Consider the following 14,417-nt stretch of genomic DNA (forward strand, 5'->3'; position numbering starts at 1 on the left):
AGAGGAGTTACAATCAAACTGATATCTTTGTTCTGGTAACAATAATACAGGTATTTTTCAGTAATATGAGGCATACTAGAGAATGGATTAAAAACTGGGGAGTTCACACTACCTGTGCAAGAGCAGCACAGATAACCATTCCAGAGACTACTCCTCCAAGATACCAGCACTTTCCATTTCAATAGTACTACTCATGAGATACCTGGCATTACAAACTACAGTGGTTTTCAATGCTTGTTAAGCTTCCTGACCAGGAAAATCTACTGTGAGCTCTAAAAATTAATGTTTCTCTCTCAGACACTTAGATTAATTTTAATCAAGATTGCACATCATCCTCTTTTCGTATTCTTTCTGGAAATGAAGCAAGGGGAGGTCAGGATCTTTCCTTGGGCTTTGTTTCAGAAATTTTATGGCAGCTACTGAATTACTTGAAGCTTTAAAGGAGTCAATTTTCCAAAGCTGAGAACAAATAAAGCCAAATCTATTGGGAGAAAGAATTTAAACAGAAAAATATGAATAATTAGGAACTGTTTAAGAATATTTTACTAGATGTCCAAAAGCCACAATCAATAAAGAAGGACAACTGCTCTGGTAATAAGCCAACTTGGCTTAGAAAGGAAATGAAAGCTGTTCTTAAAAATACACATGTATACAATATTCATATGTCTCTGTGTGTGTGTATGCACATAAACTGATCAACACATACAAGGAGTAAAACAGGGAAAAGGGAATGGGTAGGTAATTGATAATGAAAGCAGAAGGACAAATATGAAGTGAATATCCAGAAAAGTTAAAATACAGTCAGAGGTGCTTTATAATACACAAGTAACACTTAACTGTGCTGAATAGAAAGGACATAAACCTGGAACATAGAGAAGGGGATGAGACAATGATACCACATAATTTCACTGGCTCAATAAATTGGGTACAAATTAAAAATATGGGGTTTCATACAGTCAAATATTAAGACATTCATTCAGAATAAAGAACATAGACTACAGGAGCATCCTCCTTTTGGGGACAGTACGGAGCCTCGAGCGGAAGAACCCAATTCTTGCTTTGACAGTGACCCTGTCATAATTAATAAAATTATTAATTATAATAAAGGAAAGAGTTTCCTTTCCCTTATTACTATATTACTAAGGTATCAGACATTATTGCGGCTTGAAACATGTCCAAGCCTGGTACTCATAATTTAAAAGAGGTATTTATAAATTGGAAAGGGTTCTAAAAAGATCTATAGGAAAGATTAAAGGATTGGAAGATGGGGCAATACTGAAAGAACCGGAGTTCTCTTTCTTTAGTTGAAAAGTGAAAAGGTTAATGGACAAAAAAGCTGCAGTATATATATTTATAGACATAGTTGTACACATGTGGTGGGTTAACTTGTTTATCCCTAGTTTCCATTCCATTTGCTCTTCCCTTTCCTTCAAAGAAAGTATAGTATAGACTATACTATAGTATGAATATTATACACTGATTCAACTAGAGAAGTCAGACTAAAGACAAACAGAGTGGTTTCTTCCAGTTTTAAACCTGCAGCTGCAACATGAGTTCTGCCTGGGCTTGAGAATCATACTGGGAGAGAGGAAAACATCTGATCTGTAGGAGTGCAGTGGAAATCCTCACCCAAGAACTGAAGCTATTTATTATCACGAGCTCTTTCCTCTAAAAATGGACCAACTCAGGAATTTGTACATCCACACTGTGAACACGATCGTGGAACCAATAAGGGTAAAATAAATCCGGGGGGGGGGGAAGTACAATTTTCATCAATTTCCCCCCAAAAAGTGCTCAGCCTGAAGAAGCAGGACAGCACAGGGTGGGAATCAGCAGTCAGTGTCAAGGAAGGCCGGAGTGCTGGCAATGGTGGTTACTTTCATGATCAAGACAGAGGTATGAAAACTTATATGGATGGTCTGTTCATAAATGTTTATTGATTAGGAAGAAGCTCTCTATACAGAAACATTTATCTTTTGCCAGAAATCCCCAGGAAATTCGTATTAGCTCCCTGTAGCCACAACTTCCAAGCTTAAAACCCTAATCTAAAACATTAATACATCAATAATAGACTATTTTAACTATAACAAAAAGGTAGCTTTTAAAATTCCCATCTCTGTTCTTAAAACATGAGTTCTTTGGAGAAGCAATCAGTCTTTTCTAAGTTCAGAAACCATCAGTAGTTACAGGCAAGCAATGCCACTCTCTCTGAAAATCCCTCTATATAACTTGCATTATTGCTATAATCAGCTTTTGTACCTTTTTTTTAAAGGAAAAAAATAATATTAAAACCTTGAGCTCAGGAATAGCATGGTTATTCCTGTGAAGTATTGAGTATCTTTAATTCTCAGCAAGTTCAATGAGAGCTCAGAGTTGGAAACATCTAATTGGTAAATAAAATTTCTATTCTATAAAAAGTGAAAGTCTGGAGCAAAAGGTGCACATTTAGCAGCAAAAATATGTTATTTCTGAAACAAGATATTGAAACATTTGAATCTGACAGGCTTGGAAAATTATAATAAGCAATTTCTAATTCATAGAGCTCTAAATTGAGTTTTAAAAAAAACCCCAAACCAAACACCAAACTTAAATTACTTATTCCATTGTTATTCAAAGGACACTAAATTTTTATCAGGATTTTTTTCAATATCGACATAATGCTGCAAAATATTTCAGTTTCATAGAAAGACCATTTGAATGGAAAATTGTTTCATAGGAAATTAACACCTCTGCCTCTCCCATGAAATGGCTATGCCACTTAAGTCAACTTTGACTACACCTTAAAAATTGTCATATTCCATGAATATTACAATATTACAAATGGTACAAATTAGAAAAAAATGCTAGTAAGCTATTTGTATTAAAAGCTTTAGTAATTACTCAGTGTATGAGCCTACATATAAATCTTTAATTTTATTTAACTAATGTCATTCTACTTTTTCTACCTGGCCAGATGCTTTTTTGCATTTGCACAGTAGAATATAATCCAGAAGAAAGTAAATTTGAAGATACTTCACACAAGAGAATTGTTGGTCTAATCAGCTTGTGTGAAAGTGACTTATAGATGCTCCATGTTAGAAGAGAGTCTATTAGGATACTGGCAGCTCAATAGAAAGATAGTTCAGCTGAATCTGATTCTGTAACTTTTCTTTCAGTCATTATAGAATGCAGGACTTCAGAACTCTCATGATACAGACAGCTTAACAGTAGGTCAACAATATTGCCTGTCTCCTGTTTCTTCTTATGCTTAAGTCTGAAAAACCTGTGATTTTCATCTTTTTTGTAACTGAAGAAGGAGCAAAAGAGGAATGAGTGTCTTGCAGTTGAATTTCATAAGTAATTTGTAATTTAGAAGCGATATTTATAATTACTGCTAATATTGTTTGTTATCCAATACTCGACATCATATGAGAGGAACCTAGCACCTGATTGAAAGCACTCGAAACCTAGTTGATTTTTACAACCATTAAACAATATAGGCATTCCAACCAGACATATTAGTACAGGTGATCATGATCATTTTCCTGTTTACAAGAAGAATGACTGACCTGATACAAGACTAAAAGCAGAGCAGTCCTCTAGAACTAGAGGACTAGAAAGCAACATTCTCTGCCCCTCTGCCCTGAGTAAGGCAACAACAAAACCAGCTAGAGCCACAGCCATTCAGCAGCTTTTTCTTTGAAGGTTTCCTGTATTAATCCTTCCTTTGAGTCTGTATAGACAATACGTATGCATACATGTATAAGCTGAGATGCTGAGGTATCAGCATCGGGACATCAGCAGTTCCTTACAACTCTCTCCTAGCTGTATGGCTGCTTCCTTCCAAACTGACATTGCTCAGTTTCTAATTATCCCAAAGTCTCAACTATGCACACCCAGACCTATTTCTTTGTATCTGCTAGAAGATATCACCATGGGTCTAAGAAAGGGAGAGAACAGTGTGGCTTGGGGTTTGCAGGTTGGAAAGAGCAGAGTCTGAAACTGAAAAAATATGTGAAATAGATGGAGACTTCCAGAATAAAAAATAAAGGTTAATTTTTGACCCCTGAATTCAGTTCAAAAATAAGGGTAGTCCTGAGAATTTACTTATACACCCTGGTCTCTTTGCTACAAAGCCAGGAGTCTAGACTCCATCTATCCCTGGTGGATTCTTGGAGTCAGTCTCAAATCTCCCTGAGTTTTTCACAATACCGTGGAGACAGGAGACGGGAGTTGAGAATCTACCTGGTACTAACCTGCGGTTCAGTGCTTATGGCTTAGAAAGTCAAGAGACCAATTAACCTGTAAGCTAACAAAATCCAGAAACAATGCTCCTCACAAACAGTCTTCCAGGCAAACTGGTAAAGATTTGGGGAGTGAGCTGTCAAGAAACTTAGCTGTCTGAAAAGGTTCCCAATCAAAATCTATGTAGGATCAGGAATTTATCAAAGGCAACACATTTTGACCAACTCACATTTTCTGATGGAAAAGATTTTCATCAGTTTTTCCAGCTCTCTTTAATATTGTACTAATTCAACTTACTTTTACATATCTCTCATATATATTATGCAATGATCTTTCAACAAGCACACCTTCCCCCAAGACATTCTAATCCAAATCAGGTATTTTTTACCAGATGCTACTCAGTGTGCAACTACTGAGGCAATTCTTCTGGTCCACCTCTTTCATCCGTGCTCTGACTCAGGTGATAACTTAGACATATGACCAGAACTTAATGAATTGTATAGCAGCTTACTCCCAACTATAATATTTTCTGGGAGTCCAGAAGCCTTCTCCATCATATGATAGATTCATAACTGCAAGGTTATATGGTACGGCACTTCTAGTATCAACATGTTAATGAAACTGAGCAATGTTATGGGATTTTTTCTGGCTACTTTCCAATTAATTTAGTTTTCTTAAAATAAAAATCAAAAGGCTTACCTTTAAAGAGCTATTTTTTATATTAAAATCATATTGAAGTAAAGAGCATTTCACTGAATCACCACATTATTTGTAGTACTTACCTAGTTTGACATCCTTTCTTCTTTTTTTCATCACTCAGTGTAAATCCAAAAGATAAGTGGCTGAGATCATACCTTCTAATAATCTTCCATTATTTATTACTTAGGACAGACTTTTTGATGAATTAGTCTATAACCTGCATCCCTGGAATACACTTGCAATTCAGGCTGTATGGTTAAAATTTCTCTTGGAAGATTAGACTCTTCCAGGAGAGTCTAGGAGAAAGGAGTAGAAGATTTAATGCCAGAGGATATTCTTTCTGGGCAGACTGCTAGATAATGATAACTGTGAATCTATGCTTGGAGTCTGGAGGAAAATGAAATAACTAAGAGAAAACCAGCAGAAAGTTGGAGAAGTCTTGGCAGAGAATATTTTAGTGTCTTTCTTTGCTGACTTATGAAAAGTTCAATATTTGAAAAATAGGAATAAAACTATTAGTTTTATTTCTACTAATTGAAAATATTGTGAAATGACTAGCATATACATTGAATTATAACAATTCAAAAGTTTTTAAACCCAAGTAGAAAAATATTTAATACTGTTAGTGGTTTACTTAGTCATACAACATAAGAAAAAGTGAAGTTCAGACAAAAAGACATTTATCTCATTTCTTGAAGGTAATGAACTAGTCTTTAAAGTCAAGGGTGGCATCCTCCTTACCTGGACTGCTGAGATCTAGACAACTCGGCAATACTGACAGTGAATAACTGGAACAAGCTCATTGCTATTTTCTGTATTTCCCTCATTCTACTATGATATACTCCAACATGGCAAATACCTTCCTACAAGGAGCAATTATTATAAAACTTAGTGTTAGGTAGATAGTTACCCTAGAGCTCACTCTGTCATGGATTGTCTAAGCAGGGAAGAGTTATTTCTCCAAGGGGGCAAGTTATGTGAATTCCGGTGAAGCTAATCAATCTTCATCAAAGGGCTATATCTTTCAGAAATCTGGCTAAACCCAAACCTATTCAGAAACAGATGGCTTGGAATGAGGGTATTAAGTAATTTTTTATTCTCATGATAACATTTGGAAGGCCATCCAGTCCTCAGGAATAGGTGATGAAGTCATATATGAATAATGGGAATTGTTATCATACCGTGTAGCACACAAAATCAGAGTGTTAGGCTGGAGGCTGGGCAATCACATAGGCTTGTTCAGGCTCCTGTCTTCAGTAGTTACATTTCATTTATGCAAGTTGAATGACATATTAAGTGACCAGTTGTGAAAAATACCACCTAAGGACCTTGAGCAGATGCAAACCTGCTCAGGGACTGTATGATCTAAAAGATACTTGTACATCTTTTGTGGAGAAGCAGCAGCAAGAGACTTAACAGCACCAGACAAAGATGTCACAGGAAAATAGGTGACGGCTAAAGCATGTTTCTGGGAATAGGTGAGAGGCAAAGATCATGGGCATTACCTGGAAACAGAGAGCACTCTGAGCAAGGTGTTCATGCTCTTTCCGTTCCTGCAACTTCCAGTGAAATTGGGGTGTATGCATCTTCCTTTAACTGCAAACGATCTCATCAAAGAAGTATCTAACCCCATCATTAAGCTTCTCTTCATGATATATAATTATCATTATTAGCTGTAATATTTCTGCAGTAATACTCTGCTTTCTATATACTCCCCACTATTCCCAGAACATCCTTCCCCAGCTCTGTACATTCCAAGAGCTCAACAAAATCAAGGGTATTCAGCACATCTGCCTTTCCCATGGCAGCTGGTAAGCGAGAGAACTTTTCTTCCACTATGGTACAATCCACTTCATTATTTCATGCCTTTCAGATTGGAAAAAGTACCTCAGGAAAATAAGGCTGCCTTAAGTAACCAGACTCCAGATGTCTAGCACCTACATGCAATGCAGGATCATAACCCATGCAAGTGCCAAAAGCAGTCAGCAAAAACATCACAAACTGAGTTTGATGCAGAGCAATGCCAGATCTGACAACAGTAAAACCGCAAGTAATATATAACCTTATCAGCAGTGAAGCATTCAGTAGAGTCTACATCATCAAATGCTGGCTGAGTCCAGCTTTAGCAAGAAGCCTAGTATTTTAGCAGTTTTGAATCACTGTTAATTTCCCCTTCCTCATTTGCTATTGGTCTTTCTTTGTCTGGTGTGCCTTTTTCTCAACATATCTGCACTCACTGACAGTCCTGTGCAACTCCCTTCAATCCTCTCAAACATGACATCATGGCTCCCTTAGTAGTTATGATTAGCTATCTATCTGCTCGTACAATTTAGCCCCTATTGTGACAGGTAGAGAAGGCTTGGAGCAGAAACCTGTAGGATTTAACACTAATCCGATCAGCACTGACTGTCCTACCTTGCACAAGGAATAAGGTATTGTTGCGGGAAACAGTGCTGGGCAGGATGCAGGGGTTCCCCTGCTCATGGCATCTGACCATTGGTCGGACATCTTGGGCACCAATGAGTCCTTTTAGAGTACTGCCCTTTTAAAAATGTAGATTTTGCTTCTATTTATGTATTTGTCATTCCTTTTCTTTACATAGCCTTAAGTTTCTGAGTTCCTTAGGAAAAGCACTGGGTACAGAAGAGCTGATTACAAACTGGACTGTCACTAGTATTTCAATCCTGTTAATTATTCTTCTTCTACTGTAGGCAGGATAAAATCACCCAAACAAAAACAAATAGGGTTTACCAGAACAGATGGACAGTTCTTCCTTAGTTACAATATATTTAAGACTCAAAATATACTAAAATTTAAGCAGTACAAGCTTTCCTAATTATTGAACAATTGACAGATTAACTCCCAAATGGGTAGATCAGCTGGCAGTCCTCACTGCCATCTTTGAGTTTCAGTTATTCTACAACTTTTCTGAGAGTGTCCTGTATGTGAGACATCAAGTTTTGTTTTGTCAAAAAACTTCTTTTTGGCACACATGTCTATGTTAACACTGCTAAACACCTCTAGAAACACTTGAAAGAGCTTTGGTCATTTCTCATGGACAAAACTGAACCAGTAAGTCTATTGTCCCATCTACAAATCTCTCATTTCTTGATTCTCAGTACATTTGTGCCTTGACACTTAATGAATTAATATGGATCACAGGGGTAGTTAGAATCAAAACTATTTTTACATCTCCTCATTACAAAATACAAAAAGGAGTTTCCCCTGTACTCCCAACAGTGAACTAGATAAGCACCTTTCTAAAGAACAGACGTAATTCAAATATGGCTAGATGCAGACCTTGTCTAAATAGGAAGGGAAGGGAAGGGAAGGGAAGGGAAGGGAAGGGAAGGGAAGGGAAGGGAAGGGAAGGGAAGGGAAGGGAAGGGAAGGGAAGGGAAGGGAAGGGAAGGGAAGGGAAGGGAAGGGAAGGGAAGGGAAGGGAAGGGAAGGGAAGGGAAGGGAAGGGAAGGGAAGGGAAGGGAAGGGAAGGGAAGGGAAGGGAAGGGAAGGGAAGGGAAGGGAAGGGAAGGGAAGGGAGGAAAAACTCTGTAGTTGCCAATGTCCCTCACAAAGTTGATTTTTACTATGTCCAGCACTGAGGAGGTGAGCAAACATTCCTTGGATTCTTCTCTCTCATGAGTGACCAGCGTAGATAAAACAGTTAGAAAACTTCTCATTTAATTTTGTTGATTGTTTGTTGAATAACTCTAAGTATGAACATCCAATCAGACTGAGACATGGAAGATTCCTCATAGTTGTTCCAGCAGAAAATGAAAATACATCAGTAACATCTCCCTAACCTAGGACTCCAAGCAAACCTCACTCAACACCTCCAACTCAGCCTTACTCCAGATACTCAACAATCAATCTGTCAGAAGAGATGACCTTGCGTGTTTGTGACTGGCTAAAATATTGTTGCCAGCTATGAAAGAAAGATGTGGTTGCAATGATTTAAGAAGATTACCATTTGCAGACTTAATATTACCATTTAATACATTCTAATGAAAACAAATCATTATAAGTATCATAAAAGACCTGAAAATGTGAGGCTAACGCAAAACTTTTTTAATGTTGGACTACTGAGATGCATCTGTGGGAAAGCTTATGAATGGATTTTTTTTTCATGGATAGACATCATATATATTTCTATGATTCAGCTGATAAGCATTTCTTCAGAATTAGCAATGCCAAAACTCAGAAGACCTGACTTTAAGAAGAGGCAAGTATATGGCAAGTAATAATGGTGGAGGGGAGGAAGAAAGGAAAGGGGAAGCAATGAGAGCAGCACCAGCTGAAAGCAGTGCCTAATGCACCTATGGAATTGGACATGGCAGTCAAAACCAACTGCAACCATTGTACAACAAAATAAAGCTTTGAGATAAAAAAAAGTTTGATCTCTTCAGGAAGGATGTGAAATTAGAAGTTATCGCAAGTAATAGAAACATGGTAGAATAACCATCATCAATGGAACACAAACTGCAGAGGAAAAAGCTTTAAATAAATATAAAGGTAGTAAAGTGGAATTGTCTAACTTATATGACAGTCCATAAAGAAAATAAGAAGGTGGAGTGCATAATCTGCTCATTTGATCATCCTTTTCAGAAGACTGATGAAATAGATTCTAGCAGACCGTTCTCAGGGGCAAGGTTGTCAAGCTGTTACATGGGAAAGAGAAAAGCACATTCATCCAGAACTTTACCCCTTCCTGGTTAAAGCACCCTCTGGAGTTGGGGGCTGAAATTCCCATGAGCCCAGAGAGTCAAAACTGCTGTCTAAAATCTCTTGGGAGAAAAATCCGCAAAGAAAAAAAAAAATATTTTAACCATAAGGAAAATATAAATTGATGCTTGAGATGAGAAGAAGGTTTCTAGTCATCAAATCTTCAAATCAAAAGTAGAGACAAAAAGAGTCATCAGATCTTCAAATCAAAAGTAGAGACAAAAAGTTTGTCTGAATTTTCAGGGTTTTCCTTCTTATATCAACTGTCCTTGCCTGTTCCTCCCTCTCTCCAGTGAGATATTAATTTTACTGCAACAGTTAATTTGGTGGTCAAGAAGCACTCAGAGTATTTTTTTTTTCCTGAAATCAAAACACCTTAAAAACTGCTGCTTTCTGAAGAGTTTTGCTTTTAAAAGATTCTCTTTCCAAACTTTCACTTTGGATGAAATTTAACCCACAAATTTTCTGTGGTATTCACTAAATGTAGGAAGTAAATGGTATGTGGAAAGGGGCTAGCTACTATCACCTGATAGTGATAAACTACTTCAGTGTTAGGAGAAATGATTGAGATAACAGCCATTTCATTCTCTGTGGCATTAACAAAGCAGCTCTTACAAGGGACTAGCTTGAAATAGATTCAAGTAAACACGATAAAAAATTAATTCCACTAAAAATAATGTTCCAAGTAACTGGCACACCTTGAGATTTGGGATATAATTTATCTAAATATTTCCTTAGTGTTCCTTTCTTCTCTGCAAGCCACATGAAAAATCATGGTGTCCCTTAATGCTTTTTTTTACCTATAAAATATTTTATTGTTAATTAGGTAGCATGTAATATATAGTGTAATTTGGTTCACATGGTAGTGACTATTCTGTTCTTTTCAAATTGCAAAGACTCATTACCATGAAGCTAATGAAATATAAGCAGCTAGACCAGATTCCAAAATTGATGGATCCATATTCTCTTCCATTCGGGAGTCAACAGAAACTTTCTCAGCAACATCAGCAAGAAGCAGATAGTTGGTGATCAGATTTTCCATGAGATTAGATGGCTGTCTTAGTGAGAATGAACCCGTTCTGAAAGCAGAGCTCAGAGAACATGTCAGCAAAATTTGGAGGGGGGGGGAATTTTCTTGTCTCCAGCATAGAAAGTATTAGCATAATTCCTCAAGTACACACTATCTAAGATACCTGTGAGTTATTTATTAATAGTTAAAGAAGTTATTTGGCATCCAGCATCAAATATAATTCTTGAAAAGGGCTGACAGCAGAATACATTTGTTAACTAGAGACATGCCTAAACTTTGCCAAGAGAAATAATGAACTAAATGTGCACTCACTGAAGGAAAGTGTGTCTTTTTTAAGTTGAAGTCCTTGTTTATAAACTTTCCTTTTTCATCTTGTCATATTTCTCTAAATTTACATTGATAATAGTAGCAACAGGAATAAGGTAAATGGACTACAGGAGAGTTTTGCCTATTGCACCATTCAAAGCTTATCTCCTTCTGCAGCATTTTCTTTATATTGCAATATAAGACCACCCTTGTGATACCCTAAAACCTTGACTTGTTTAGATTTTGTTAATTTTCTTTAGTTTAATGAGGTAATAAATAAATGAGGTTCTCAAGGAATAAGCGACTGTCAGTGCTAGAAACTGAAGTGCTCTGTTTATTCATAGGCCAGGTATGGATGCTGACAGGCACCGTGCAAATATGTCTGTCAGTAATCATGCAGTTGGCCTGAGGGAACAAGACTGTTAAGTGGTGGTTATTAATGTAGCTCCTTGCTGCTTCACATTTGGGACCCTTTCCTGAGCTGAGATGGTCAATGCTATCAACCCATGGTCATGTATGTGGAATCCAGACAGGCGAATCTGAGATAAGGATTGACTAGTAGACTGTTCTCTCACAAACCTCATGTACTTCCCTCTTCTAATGTATTTTCCATACGAAATAAAGAAAAAAAGCAAAATCTGATATCTGTGACATAGTAATTCATATAAAACTTATGGTATGGTAAAATTGCTCAGGCAGAGCAGTCTCTGGAGCACCCTCAGCAGAGGCACGCTACACTGCTATTTAGATCCTCTCCCTTTGGCTGCCTCTCAGACAGACGGCTTCTCAATCAACCTGTAGGCTATTTATCTGGGCATGCTTGGTAGGGAATTAATCTACCTGGCATGCTTGGACATGCAGGGTGCCATGTGCTCTTCAGGGTACCCTCCAGCATGTCTGAGCCCATGCGTACAAGATCACTGTCTAGTCTTGATGATGGTTTTGACTCCTGGAATGGCCATCAAACAGCAACACAGATAGTCTCTTGGAGTCCATCAGTACTGAAGAACCTTGGAAGTATTCCTGCTGACAAACTAGCAGATGATCAAGAACCTTGAAATTTTCGTGTGAGTGAATGCAAGTATCAAGATCTATTACATATAACATGGCAAGGAAGAACAACATACTCAGGAAGTTTCACAAGATTTATCCTGGCTTTTAGGTACTGGGAAAATGCTTTAGAAACTTCTAAAGCAGCATCACAGATGTCAAAGGTCAATATTTTCAAATGACATTCTCACAAATCAAATCAAATTGTCTATTTATTTTACTGTGACATCCAAATTTCTTTTTAAAGTTACTTTTGCAGGTCTACTGACAGTAGATTGCATTTCACTTGTAACTGCTCTTTTGCTGGTGAAGAAAGCACATCCAGATTAGGAGGAATTCCGCATGTGCGCACGCGCACACACACACTAATCTTCTCTTTTATACATTTGTATAAACATTTGTTTGTTTCTTCCTTAAAGATTAGCAGTCATTATATCTGTGTGTGAAACAGAAATCCAAGTATTGATGAAAATTTGTTCTTGTTTTATTTTAAATTTTAAAGTTGATAAAACAACATTTGGAAATTTGGACAATAGCTGTCACCTGGCCTTTTTTCCAGGACTGGGAATAGACATGCTACTTAGGATATTGCTAAGGCATTATAGGCGAGAAAGGGAGAAAAAATCCTAATTATATCTTTTAATATAAAGGTGTAACTCTTTCAACTCTGTTTTATTCTGCAAACACTATAATTTACAGTGGCAATACTCTACTAATCAGGTGTTATTATTATAGTGTTCTTTTTTATCAGGACATTTTAGTGTTAAAAATTATAAAAGATGTCAGGCAGTCTTGAGTGTAATGCAATTATTTTTATGGCTGATAAACTGAATGAATAACTCCCTGTGTGCAACATAGGCAGAGCAGGTTTGAACAGTCCTTGGTCTGCTTTTGATTTACATGTCTATACAAAGATGTGCAACTCTTAAAAAATATGGTATTACTGCACAATAAAACAATTGGGTTAGAAGCAATCCTACTGAATATTTTTGCTGTCTTTCACATAACATTGCAGTTGCAAAAATATATACACATACTAGGTGAAACCTTGTGTGCACTAAAATACAGCTATTAAGGTTTCTTTTTTAAGATAAACGGATAAGATTGCAAGGATTCTTGGAAAGATAACAAAAAGGGGGTGTGTTATGATTGGTCTTGACGTCATTAAAAACAATGTGGGCAGATAACTTTTAGTTGGCACCTAAACCACTAAAAGTAAAGATAAAGAATCCTTGAGTGACAAGAGGCAACATCTTCTTTCCTGAACTGGGATTATCCTACAGAGCCTCAAGAAAACCCCAGGGTAAAGGTAAGGAAGAAATAGTTTTAGTGCAACATCCCTTAATTATATACAGATGTTTACTAAGAAATGTAGCTATATCATCTGCATGGCAGAGAAAAACAGGGATTTTATTCCTCTGTCTGTTATCAATTAAATCATCAAAACAAAATTATCATTCAAATTACAATGTATCATTTCACTTTTAGAATGTATGGGGAGGAGGCAATCTATGAAACAGAAATCTGCTAACCATCAAAGCAACAAAGAAACAGTAAAGTTCAATGGACAGTTTGTTCATGCATGTTTTAATCTATTTTTTTTAAAAATGGAAACCACGTTCACGTGGTCAAAATAACACTTGCGTCAAAGAAGCCTTTGAGGTTCAATCCAGTGAGACAGTCAATTTTATTTTTTCTTTCTTTCTTTTTTTTTTTTTGCAAAACCCCAAAATGTTTTCAAGAGGGGAATATGATCCACGGAGATCCCAAGGTGGCACTGCTAGAGTTTCTATGTGGGAAAATCTCTGCTGTGAGGCAAGTTTGGCATAAGCGTAGAATATCAAATGCTTAACTTCTAACTGTATTCCCTTGAAAAAACAGTTGCAACTGGGAACTGGTTTCTATTAATACTTGCATTCTACTGTCTTCCACCATAGATGTGTTATACTTGCTCAGTATTATGTTTTATCTTATCTATGTTTTAAAGCATTCATCTGACTCTAGAAAAGGGACGTATTCCAATCATTACTTTTTACTATACATACATCTTGCATAAATTAATTAAATGCTAGGTAAGTAGTTTCCTTATTGTTTTTAAGCTGGAAAAACTGAAACAGTAATGACACACTTTTTTTAAGAAAACAGATATCTGTTTTTTTATGGGGACAGGTATGGTGGTATGAAAAATTAAAATCCTAAACTAATAATCCACTTGGGATGTTAGATACTATCCCTGGGTGCTTCTGTTTTTTCCACTAGCAGTTATTTTCAGAAACTATTCCCTACAAAGATATTAATATTTTCTCTTGCTGTGAAATTTAAAACCTTTTTCCTTCTAAAATTAAGCAACAGGTATGCCACTGTACTCCCTTATGCAACACTTACC

Source organism: Calonectris borealis, chromosome 2, assembly GCF_964195595.1.
Source record: "Calonectris borealis chromosome 2, bCalBor7.hap1.2, whole genome shotgun sequence".
In the NCBI taxonomy this organism is placed as follows: Eukaryota; Metazoa; Chordata; class Aves; order Procellariiformes; family Procellariidae; genus Calonectris; species Calonectris borealis.